The sequence below is a fragment of the Gossypium hirsutum genome, chromosome A03, assembly GCF_007990345.1.
Source record: "Gossypium hirsutum isolate 1008001.06 chromosome A03, Gossypium_hirsutum_v2.1, whole genome shotgun sequence".
NCBI lineage: Eukaryota > Viridiplantae > Streptophyta > Magnoliopsida > Malvales > Malvaceae > Gossypium > Gossypium hirsutum.
The window spans coordinates 75407254-75420012 of record NC_053426.1 but is presented as its reverse complement, the minus strand read 5'-3'; the positions used below and the strand labels follow the sequence as shown (position 1 = coordinate 75420012).

The window sequence follows — 12759 nt, the reverse complement described above, 5'->3', positions numbered from 1 at the left end:
AGCCCTTGGATCGATGCTTCTTAGCTCTTAAGTGCTGTCTCGGTATTCTGGAAATGAGTTTTGGACACCGAGATAAACTTTGAGAGCATCTCTTCAAGGTTCGACTTCTTTTTCTATTGGTAGGGTGGTTGCTGAAAACCCGAAGGATGTTGTGGTCTTTGTTTTCCTTGGTCTCCCCATGAAAAATTGGGATGGTTCCTCCAACCTACATTGTAAGTGTTACTAAATGGATTGTTTTGAGGTTGAGTATTATTACCCATGTAGTTTAGTTGCTCGTTATCCATGTTATGGCCATAAGGTTGGTATTCTGAATGGCTTGTTCCTCTGCTACTTGCTTCGCACTGCATTACTAGGTGAACCTGTGAAGAAATAAGAAAACCATCAATCTTTTTATTCAAGAGTTCTACCTGATTTGACAGCATAGTGACTGAATCGATGTTATAAACACCCGCTGTTTTCGTTGGCTTTGTCCTTATAACTTGCCACTGATAGTTATTCAGTGACATCTCCTCAATAAACTTATAGGCATCTTCAGGTGTTTTATTATTGATGGTTCCGCCAGCAGCTGCGTCAACCATTTTTCGAGTCAAAGGATTCAGACCATTATGGAACGTTTGAACCTGTAGCCAAAGCGGTAACCCATGGTGAGGGCACTTTCTCAAAAGGTCCTTGTATCTCTCCTATGCATTGTAGAGTGTTTCTAAATCCATCTGTACAAAAGAAGAGATATCATTACGTAATTTATCCGTTTTAGCCGGCGAAAAATATTTTAGTAAAAATTTTTCGGTCATTTGTTCCCAAGTAGTAATTGACCCTCGTGGTAACGGGTTCAACCACTGTTTAGCTTTGTTTCTTAATGAAAAAGGAAACAACCGAAGACGTATAACATTATCAGAAATGCCATTGATTTTAAATGTATCACAGAATTCCATGAAGTTTGCTAAGGAAGCGTTGGGATCCTCATCCTGCAAACCGTCAAACTGAATAAATTGCTGTATCATTTGAATAGTGTTAAGTTTCAGTTCAAAAGTATTTGCAGCTACAACAAGTCTAACTATGCCCGATTCAGTTCCTGTTAAAGAAGGTTTAGCATAATCATACATAGTGCGTGGAGCAGGATTTTGATTAACCGTGATTGCAGGAGGTAGCTGATTGTCTTGGTTTCAGCCATCTCGTCGGTTGGGGGTTGAGTATCGTCCTCTTGCTCGTTCTCTGTGTATCTTAAGCTTCGCCTTATTTCTCTTTGGTTTCTGCGAACTGTGCGATCGATTTCTTTGTCAAAAATTAGTGGTCCTGACGGGTTTCTTCTTGTCACAAACTATAAAAACCTGTCAAGAGTAGGAAAAAGTAAATGAATAAGTAATAATAAAAATTAAATTAAATTAAATTGGAAGAAAAATAAATGGCTAAAGTAATAAAAATTGAGTATTCCTAATATCTTTGTTCCCCAGCAACGGCGCGAAAAACTTGATCGCGTGATTTCGTGATAGGTTTTAAATATTTATAATTAATCGTTCTTGAAACTAACTATTTTCACGATGTAGGCAAGTGTACCTATTGAACAACAGTATAGTTTTAGCAAGATCGGATTGTCGAACCCAAAGGAACTAAAAGTACTAGTAATGATTGTCTTTTTATTATCTAGCCCAAAATTAAAAAGGTTTTTGTTTTAACTAACTAATTATCTAAACTAAGAATTTACAGAGAATGGAATCGAGGAATTGCTTTTGGGAAAATCGATTGAATTAAGACAATACCTAAGGAAAAATCCACCTAGATTGTATTTGTTATTCTAGCTCCGAATTGGATGATTTATTCATTTAACTTGTTCCGTAGAGATCTCTAAGTTATTTATTATTCCTATTCAAGACTAATAACGTCTAATCCCTAGATTGAATAATTGAGACCTTTCTCTAATTAACACCCTAGGGTTGCATTAACTCGATCTATGGATCCCCTTATTAGGTTTTACCTTAATCTGGAAAAATCTTGTCACCCTATGTCTAGGCGCGCAAACAACTCCGCTTAATTATGACAAATGTACTCTTAGACAGGGTCTATTCCTCCTCTGAATAAGAGCTTATCTTGAATCAGTATCCTGAGATATCAAAACAAGAATTAAGAACACATAATTAAGAACAAGTTAAATATTTATCATACAATTCAGAAAATAATAACAAGATTCGTCTTAGGTTCATTCCCCTTAGGTATTTAGTGGTTTTAGTTCATAACTAAATAAGAAAACATCTCAGAATAATAAATAATACAAAACATAAAGAAACCCCAAAACTCCTGAAGGGGAAATTGAGGAGATATCTTCAGTCTTGATGGTGAATTCGGTTTCTGAGATGGATCAATCGACATTCTTGGAGTAATCCCTTACTCTCTATTCCGTGCCTTCCTTTTCTTCCTCCTCTAGGGTGTATTTATAGGCTTTGGAGTGCCTAAGAGCCCTCAAAATTAGCCTTTTCCGAATTGGACTCAACTTGGGCTCAGCAAGGACACGTCCGTGTGCGATTACTTTAGGCCGTGCTCGAGACTGCCAAATTGACACGGTCGTGTGGTTTGCCTATGTGAGGAGGTCCAGGCCGTGTTGATTTCGTATTTTGGCCCATTTTCCCTGTTTTTGGCCCGTTTCTCGTTCCTTTTGCTCTCCTATGCTCTCTGAAGTATAAAACATGAAATTAAAGCATTAGGAGCATCGAATTCACCAATTCGAATGGAAAATCATCCATAAAATACGTTAAGCATGGGGTAAAAATATGTATAAATTACGGTTTACCAGTGGCACCCCTAGATTCACAACAGGGGGCCCTGCTCTAACCGGCCCATTATCTCTGGCCCTAGCCCTAGGCCTCTGTCCAACACCAGGAGTCTCAGTCTCCCTTTTATTCCTACCCTTTTCTTTTTCTCGACGCTCAGTGCGCTTCACCTCCTCCGCTATATTTGATTTCTCTACTAACTCCGAGAAGACTCACTCCCTTTGTGGAGCTATCAATACTCTGAGGCTATCCTTAAGACCTTCCTCAAACCTAACGTAACGCTCATAGTCCGTTGCCACCATAACTCTTGCATACCTACTAAGGCGTAGAAATTTCTCCTCATACTCCGCCACAGATTTGTTTCCCTGGGTCAAGTTCCAGAACTCCTTCCTTCTAACATCCACATAACTCACACCCACATACTTCCCTTGGAACGTAGTTTTGGGAAACTCCCAAGTGACCTGCTCAGGTTGGGTGCCCTCTTTCACTTTCAGCCACCACTGGTAAGCTTCTTCTCTAAGTAGTGACACTACCCCTTTCAACTTTTGTTCAGGAGAATAGTCCAACTCCTCCATTATCCTTTCAGTGGCCTCCAACCAGTATTCTGCCATGTTAGGAGCCACACCAGCCACGCCTTTAAAGATCTCAGCCCTATTTGATCGAAGTCGCTCTAGAATGGACCCCTGATTTCCTGTGCCGTTATTGGGCCCTGCGACCATTTCCAAAATCCTCAGCATTGGTTGCAACAATGCATCTTCCCCCGCAGCTCGATCATACGACCCAGTCCCAGCTACGGGTGAGGTCGGAGCCTTTTCTTCTCCAACATCGGGCATATGGCCTGATACCGACGATTCAGCCCTAACAACTCCACGGCCTCGGCTGCAGCCTCTTGCACCTCTTCTACCACCCATCGTTGTCTAACATTTTATTTGGATTTAAAGTTTTATGAAGTTTTAGTTTGTTTTAATAATTAAACCAATGTTATATGGAAGTATTAAAAGAAGGTTGTTTTCGTAAATCCTTTACAGTTTCAAGGTCCTACGGGCTTCAGTTTCAACCTAAAAACCTTAGTATAATCATCTAGAGTAGCCCACTAACTATCTACTGTATATCAAATTAAACAGGCTTAAGAATAAATAAACTTACTTAGTTTAACATCAGAAACTCGGTATGCCACACAGCAAGAATTTTTTTTCTTCCAAAACATTATGATCTGAATTTTTTTTAAAAATAAAACCAAAATAATAAGGCCCACTTCACATCCCGAATTTTGCAACCTAGGCTTTGATACCACTAAACGTAACACCTCTTGCCCGGCCCGAACGTTATAGTCGGATCTGGCGCATCACATTGAAGTGTTTTAGCGAAAACCTTGTTTTTATTGAAAACCCTTCCTTGAAAAAAATATGAAACCTTAATAAACTTATTAAACTCTCTTTTCAATCACAAAAACCTGTTTATAACATATAATTTTGTGAAAACCTATGAAAACCTGTCATTTCGAAATTTAGTTGTGGAAACATAGAAAACATACTATGACTTGGGAAGTCTATGTTCAATTTCTCGTAATTACAATGCAGAAAAATAATAATCCAGATAATAACAAAATGGATGCCTTATTACATTCCAGTCTGAAAAGTACTTAATAAAATAGAAACTTATATGCTTTTAAAAGAAAAACAAGCCAAAGTTGTCTTGCTAGCTGGCCACCTAGAGTCCCTCCAAACATGGAACCTTCTACTAAGCATCACTTGAAAATAAAATAAAAGAGGGGGTGAGTTTTCGCAAACTCAGTATGTACAACCCTCGACAAGTAACAAGCATTCAATATTCCCCATACATCAAACATGCAATGCAATGCAGTGCAATCCTATCCCAATAACCCATCCGCTACACACTAGCTCTATCCCCCGATACACATCATGTAGGGATAGAAATATTGACCCACCCAATCGATACACATCTATGGTAGCTCAGTTGCGGAACCACCTTCATTTATACATTGGGCTTAAAAGCCGTCGGTGGATCCACGATTATCAAGCAACCATGCGATCCTCATATACTTCCTCCGTTCCATATTTCTTAACCCATATGCAACCTAAGCAGAATATCATATGTATGCAGTAGAACTGCATGTCATATCCATAAAACTTACTTTCAACACATAGGGGTATTTTGGTCATCTTCGCCCTTAGGGCATTTCAGTAATTTTCCCATTATTACGGTTTTCACTTACCTTGGCACGTTAACAAATCCCGTGAGCTAAGATGAACGAATACTATGCATCAGGTAGGATTCTAGAGAAGAGGAGGTGAATCATTAAGACCGCTTAAGTACCAAGCTCTCCCTAGATCCAATTCTAGACATACATATACCCGTTGCCACACCTTAACCCTATGACTTGTCCACGGTCTCATTAAATTAATTAATTTTTATGTAGTCATCATATATTAGACCCAAAACCCCTTACACGGCCCAGACAAATTCACATACCTGTATATGGCCCATTAAACCCCTATTATATTCACATTGCCCTTTAGGCCCAAATCACATTTAGGTGAGCCATTAGCCCCAAATCACATTATATTCATGCTCACATATGAATTTCTATCACCTAGCATCAATGATCAATTTTTTGCCTATTATGGGCCCAACAGCCCATCGGGCCTATTAAGCCTATTTTGGCCCGGTTGGCCAATTCACAGCCCAAGTCCATGGAGTCGCCCATGGGGCCTCCTATAACCTATCGGTTTCCCCCTTATGAGTGTTCGCGCACTTGTAAGACTATCGTAGCCAAACTTTCTGCTTTTCAACATTTCAAGATTTGCCGATCTACTTGTGTGTGTGCAGTGTATGTACATACCTGGTAATAAAGCGTGCTGTGATCCCTCTTACCACGAACTTACAATCAATATCACTCAATGATTACTCACATATACTTATCAAATACTTTACCAAAAGCCGAAGTCTCACCTTAACCTTACCTGAAACGCCAAGTCTTAATAGCTTTTCCTTGACCACTAATCACGAGTACTTCCTAGATCTCCATTAACCTTTATCGTTAAAAACATATTGGGTGACTTGTATCCATCATATGTCATCTTTTACTACTAAAGCCTATTCGACCAGCGTTTACCGAAGTGAAGAACACTTACCAATATATCACACCTAAGGAGCAAATCGGCAGGGATCCAAAAGACTGGGATTTGATACTAATCCTACCAAAATTGATTAGAAGAAGTGAGGGAGAAGGTGATCTATACTAGCAAAACCGATTGAGAGACAAAGCATTTACACTAGAATTGACCGAATGGAAAGGGTAGTGGCGGTACAGAGGATATTCGGCTCTTGAAACTTGTATGGTGAAAAAGGTTATTCGGCACAAAGAAAAGTAGAAATCATTTAAAACTAGAGGTTAATCAAAAAAAAAACTTTGAGTAGGGAAGAATGAAGAATCATCACAAAGAAAAAGAAGAAAGAACAAGAGATTTTTAGCTTTTAGATCTTTGGAGAAAATGGTGATTTCTGGCAACAAGGTGAGAGAGAATTCGACGTTAGCCTGGAAACCTCACATTCGGTATCTATATATAGCCTCTAGTCGAATTTCCTATCCCCTAATCCCTAATTCGGCTCCACCTCTTTACACTCTTCATCTCCTAATTTTTCTCCCTAATAACCCATTAATCCCCTCCTCAAATTTCTCCTCTTATCATTCCCTACAAAGTTCACATTCAACGCCACCACTATCTATCCCTTAAGCAAAAATAAATCCTTCATTTGAGCAAGGAGGAATTCGAACCCCTTACCTCCTTGCCTTGCGTGTGACGCCACTTGCCACTCCACCACAAGGCTTACTTGTGTCCAATTCTTCCTTCATTTATTTAAAAGGCAACCTACTTGCCAACAAGGTTCTTTTAATAATTAAATCATAATTTCCTTCACCCATAAGTTCGAACTCAAACCTTAACCAAGACCTACTATCTCATAATTAACACTTGACTAGGAATGTTAAGCACAATTTTTATCGAAACCAAAAAAAAAGTTTAGGATTTCGGGATTTTTAAGGTGTTACAGAACATCATGCTTATTTTACTCTTTCATAACCATACCAAATTTCCCAACGTGAATCGATTCCCATACTCATGAAGTTTACGTACATACCTGTACCATACATTCTTACTCATTCTACCCCACTTCTTAACCGTAATCTTGAACGGACCGTTGAATCACTCGGAATACTAAAGGACGTTCGTAATCATCATGCACCACATAGAATTCCAAAGCCATGTCCCAAACATGGTCTTACATGGGTCTACATATCAATGCCCTATCCCAGATATGGTCTTATACAAAATCTCACATCGGTGTCGATGCAATGTCCTAGACATGGTTTTACACGAGACCTCACATCAATGCAATATCCCAAATATGGTCTTACATGAAATCACATATTGAGGCTGACGCCATATTCCAAATATGGTCTTACACTGGCACACATATTAATACCGATGCCATGTCCCAGATATGGTCTTACACTGGCTATCATATCAACGTCGATGCTATGTCCCAGACATGGTCTTACACTGACTCTCATTAATCGTGGTGTCATGATATCCGAATCCTAAGCACTCCTCAAGGTCACCCAAAACTTTTGAGATATAAATCTATCACCAAAATTTTAGTAAATTACTTACACCCAACTTACCTCGGTGCAAAATATGACAATTTGCGATTTAGTCCACAACCTTGCCTTTCCTCGGTCAAGGTCTATCCCTCGTCCCTTTTGATCTATAGTAGCGCATTTAGCTCATTTAATACATGCACTATTCAATTCAGTCCAAAAATCACAATATGGAAAAATTACAATTTTACCCCTAAAATTTGACAAAATTACAAAATTGCCCCTAGGCTCGTAAAATGAAAAGTACCCATTTTTCCCATTATTCAAGCCTAGTCGAATCATTTTCTCTCCTATAAAAACTTGTATTTTTTATTTATTCATACATTTACACATAGTTTCTACAACTTTTACAATTAGGTCTTTTTTATCAATTTCACCAAAAACCACCTAGTAAAAGTTGTTCATCACACCTCAAGCTTTTATATTCTTCCATTAGACATCAAAGCACAAGTATATCATTCATGAGCATATTTTTTGAACGTGAACCCTAGCTCAAATTAAGGATAGAAATAACTAAATCGAGCTACTAAGACTTCAAAAATATAAAGAACATTAAAAACGGGGCTAGGATGCACTTACTTTGAGCTTGAAAGATGAAAGAAACCCTAGCTATAGATTCTAGTGAAATTTGGCCAAGGAGGATGAAGATGGACATAATTTGTTTTTACTATTTTTCCATTTTAATTCTTTTAATAACCAATGGACCAAAATGCCCTTCCATTTAAACTTTGATATTTTATCCCTCCTATGTCCATTTTTGTCCATAATGACATATAATGGTCTAATTGCCAAATAAGGACTTCAAATTTCAAATCTCATCACAATTAAGCCCTTAAATAAACTAGAACACATGTTTTTCACTTATTGCAATTTAGTCCTAATAACTCAATTGGATACCTTATCGGTAAAATTTCTATCTCAGATTTATAGTTTCAAAACCACTGTTCCAACTAGGCCCTAATTCAGGATGTTACAGTGCATAAGACATTACTGTGAGTTGGTGTAGGTGTGGCCGTGTGGGCCACTCGGGCTAGGCCAAGTTGGGAGTGTGGGCTACACATGGGCCGCATGGGCGTGTGGGCCTACACAGGTATGCCACATGGGCGTGTGAGTTTTGGGCCAGGTCATGTAGGCCATACGGGCAAGGCCAATTTGGGAGTGTCAGCCACACGGACGTGTAGGCCACACAGGCATGTGAACCCATGATTCTAAAATTTTGCCTAAGGTCGCACGGGTCATTCTGATCGACTGTGGGCTTATCGTAGGGTTGGTAAGGGCTAACCAAACCCTAAAACTATATGATCTGTTAGTCTAATATTTTGCTCTGAATATGATGTTGTTATACTTGTTTGATTAGTCTGATGTATATATATATGATATGATATCTGTATATGAGCATGTGAGCATGGTAACTCTGATTATATATAACTGATTGGGGTGGGATTTGTATCTGCGGAGGAAGTGTTCTGTATGGCAATCATCGCCTATATTCTGGCAGCTTGGCTGCATATTATCTGATATGTGTCGTAATGGCACGATATGGTGTTTAGTGATGGCTGCGTGTTTTTTAACCCCACATGGTGTGATGAGATGGTCGGAGTTGGTATGCATAGGATGGGGATTGGATTCTATATATCTGTTTCTATTATTTGAATCTGTAAAGGACTTAAGTCTAAATCTGGTCTAAATCTGACTGTGTATATGATTTCTGTATATATAGCATGTCTAGTTCTGTTGGGTTACACATTGAGTTTACGTAAACTCACTTTTGTTTGTCTGTTCTATTTAGGTAATCCATAGACTTAGGCAGATCAGTGTAGCGGAGTCTCGCAGTGACCACTAGTCTATGAACTGACTTTAAATAAAGGTTTTATTTATTTACGAATTATTTTTGGAAGTTTTGTATTAATTAGACTCTTCGAACTGTTGGTTTGATTTATTTTTTGGATTTGGATTTTTTGTTTTATACTTTATCTGTCACGGTTATCTAAAAACATGGTTTTTACTAAAACAAAGGTTTTTCAAGCCTATGAATGAGATTTTAAGAAAATAACGTTTACTTTAACTTCCGCTGTAAATAATGTTTTGGAAAATAAATTAAGAGAATAATGTTTTCAACATTGGATATAAACGAGTATGAATTATAAAACTGGAATGATTTACTGTAACGACTCCGTTTTCAAAACCCTTAATTGTGACATCTCCGGATTTGGTCATAACGTCTAGGTCAGGTTTGGGGTGTTACACCAATAAAAAAAACTCCATTTCTTCTTTTTTCTATCACAGGGCCTTTTCTTCTTATCCCAAGGGCCGTCGCGATCATTGGTCATCAGCGGCGATGACAGCCACCTCTAGTGGCCAAAAAATACTCAAAATGCCCTATTTTGATCCTTTCGACTTCTTTTACCCAAATCCAAGACTAAATATCCTTAAAACTTTACCAAAATTCATAAAAAAACCAAGGAACCCTTCAGTTTCTTTTCTTTGATGAAGTCATCGACAAACTCTAATGGGTTTGGAGACCTCTCGAATTGGCAGAGAGCAGCTGCCGATGGAGATGGGAGTAGAAATGGCGCAGTAAGGTTTTTTTTTAAATCTTGATTTTTTATGTTTTTTATTAAAAGAAAATAAAATAGAAAAAAATAGCAGATTGAAAATAAAAAGAACACCTTTTTTTATTTTTGGATTTTCTGTTAAATTTCTTCGTTTGTAGAAAAAAGCATATGGTGGTTGTGGCTTTATAGTTGCATTGAATATACAAAATATTATTTTTAAATTTTCTTTCTCTGCCTCTGTTGTTCTGCTTCTACTTCTATTTTTTTGTTTTTTTCTTTTTTTGCAAGTTTCAATGGTTGGGTTAACAACGATGGAAACTATGCCTTGCCATTTTAGTGAAAGGAGGATAGAGCTCGGGCGGTGTGCCTACTAACATGGAAAAGGTAAAGGAAGCATGCCTGCTGATGTGACAAAGGTAAAGGAGCGGCAGCAGCTGGAGGCTTAGGGGAATTACGATGTTCTGTTTTAGGTTTAGGTAGTAGGATTTGGGTTTTTAGGGTTTGTTTTGTATTTGGGATTTTGTAAATAGACTTTATTATTATTTTAGTTTTTTTGTTTTTTTATTTGGTTTGGGTTTGGGCTAGATAAAATTGGTCTATCACAGCTGCCCTTCTTTGCTCACTGTTGTGTAACAAGAAGGGAGCAAAAACTTTAAAGGAGGGTCAATTTTGTCCAGTCTCGTTGCATCTCGATTTCTCTAGTGCTTCTCTTTTTCAAGTAACCTATATTTTAAATTCATTGGTTACTCTACTCTACTATATCTACTTTGCTACAACTTTAGGAGGGCAGAATTTAGTGTCACAGTGTACCAACCCATTTTTCAGTGAAATCGGAATAGTAGTTTTGGGACCACAAATTCAATCCAAAATATATTTTATTTTTATTTTACCATCTGGCCTGTAATATTATAGAAATGACATGTGAAAATCTTGATATGAAAGTTTTATCGATTTAGTGTCTAATTACAAGAAGGACTAAATCGCATAAAATAAGAAAGTTGAATTCTAGTAGCAATGAGGATTAAATAGCTATGGAATTCAAAACTTAAGGTCCTTATATGATAATTAGACCATTAATGAAGGTATTTAGATTTTTATGGTGACTCATCCATGGAATTATAGAAAAAAGACAAGGGACTAAATTGGAAATACCAAAATACTTGATTAATTAAAAGATGAAAAGAAACTATATCATCTTTTTTTCATCATCTTCAACCTAAAAACATATGCAAACCTTAGGAGAGAGAAAATTAGCTTTCAAGGCCTAATTGGGTAAGTTCCCTTATCCCATTTTTAGTAATTTTGGTATTTTTGAAAGAGGGATAGTTTAATCTCTCTATTTAAGGGATTAATTTGAAAAGTTATTAAGGTATGAAAATGGGTCATGGATGTATTATGTTGGAAATTAGAAATTTATGGTAGAAAATGAAAGACTATTGATAGATAAACAACTTTTACAAAGTAATTTTTGATAAAACATGATTTAGGGACTAAAATGAAAAGTTGTAAATTTTGATGAAAAATTATAAAATTATATGAATACATGTGCTAAAAATTTTGTAATGGGGCTTTGGTGAGGCTTGGAATTGGGAGTAATTTGTACAAGTTTCATTTTCTAGGCTTAGGGACAAAATTAGAATTTTTGGAAAAGTTAGGGGCAAAATGGTAATTTTTCCTAGAACATAAATTGAGTCCATCTAAGTATGAAATGTATGAATTAATGATTAAATTCATTTATATGGATCCGAACAACACTAATTTAAGGTTAGATCGAGGAAAAGAAAAGATTTCAAATTTGTAGACTTTTATGAGAACAAGTGTCGAGGTAAGTTCATGTAATTTAATCGGCATGTAATTATGTTAATTGAATGTTATGTTTGTATGTAATGTGAATTATGTTGATGTGCTTATTTGTATGCTATGATGAAAAATTGATACATGCTTGAAATGATGAAAAAGGGGTTAAGACCCGATTGAATATTGAATTCCAATGGATGTATATGCTTTCCCGAAACTAATAAGGTCCTGCATTTGTTGCGGACGGGATTTAGCTCTGACGAGTAATCCCAATGACCTTGTTGAAAAAAGGATTTATCCTGGACGGGTAATCCTGATATAATACCTCTCGAGCACACGTTATGAATAGGATTTAGCCTGGACTAGTAACCCTACTTGAGCTCTTGTGAGCCTGTGCTATATAAAGGATTTAGACTGGACTTGTAACAGCCCGGTTTTAGCTAAATAAGAACAGTGGTTTCAGAACCAAAAATTTGATGTTGAAAAATTATTTTAATATTATTTTTGGTATTTACAACATATTATTTGATATGTGTGAAAATTTCGTGAGTTAATTTTATCGTTTGAATAGTCAATTTGATGAAAAGGATTAAATCGCGTAAATTGCAAAAGTGGCATTCTACTTGGTAAAGGTGTTTAATTGCTATGATTTAATAAATCAAAGGTCCTTATAATGTTATTAGTCCATGATTAGTGTAAGTGGACAATTGTGGCCATCCATTATATGTTTTTATATGTTTATAATTAAGGTTAATTTTGGTTTTTGATAATTAAAAGTTAAGTTAATAATACAAAATGAAATTATATTCATATTATCATCTTCCACCACTGAAAATTCATGTTTGGAGAAGCCATGGAAGCTTTCTAAGGTTCGGCTATTGCATGGTCTAATTGATGAGTAATTTTTGCTCGGTTTTTGATGATTTCTATGTTTTTGTAATCGTTGCAGCTCAATCTAGCTATC

The 12759-nt window shown here is 36.9% G+C and overlaps 1 non-coding gene across 1 annotated transcript; it reads left to right on the top strand.

The window, feature by feature from the left end:
- Positions 1–636: 636 nt before the first annotated feature.
- LOC121226863 (small nucleolar RNA R71) lies at positions 637–743 on the top strand. The gene has a single exon (XR_005924550.1). It is a non-coding gene; the product is annotated as a small nucleolar RNA R71 (small nucleolar RNA).
- Positions 744–12759: the final 12016 nt, after the last annotated feature.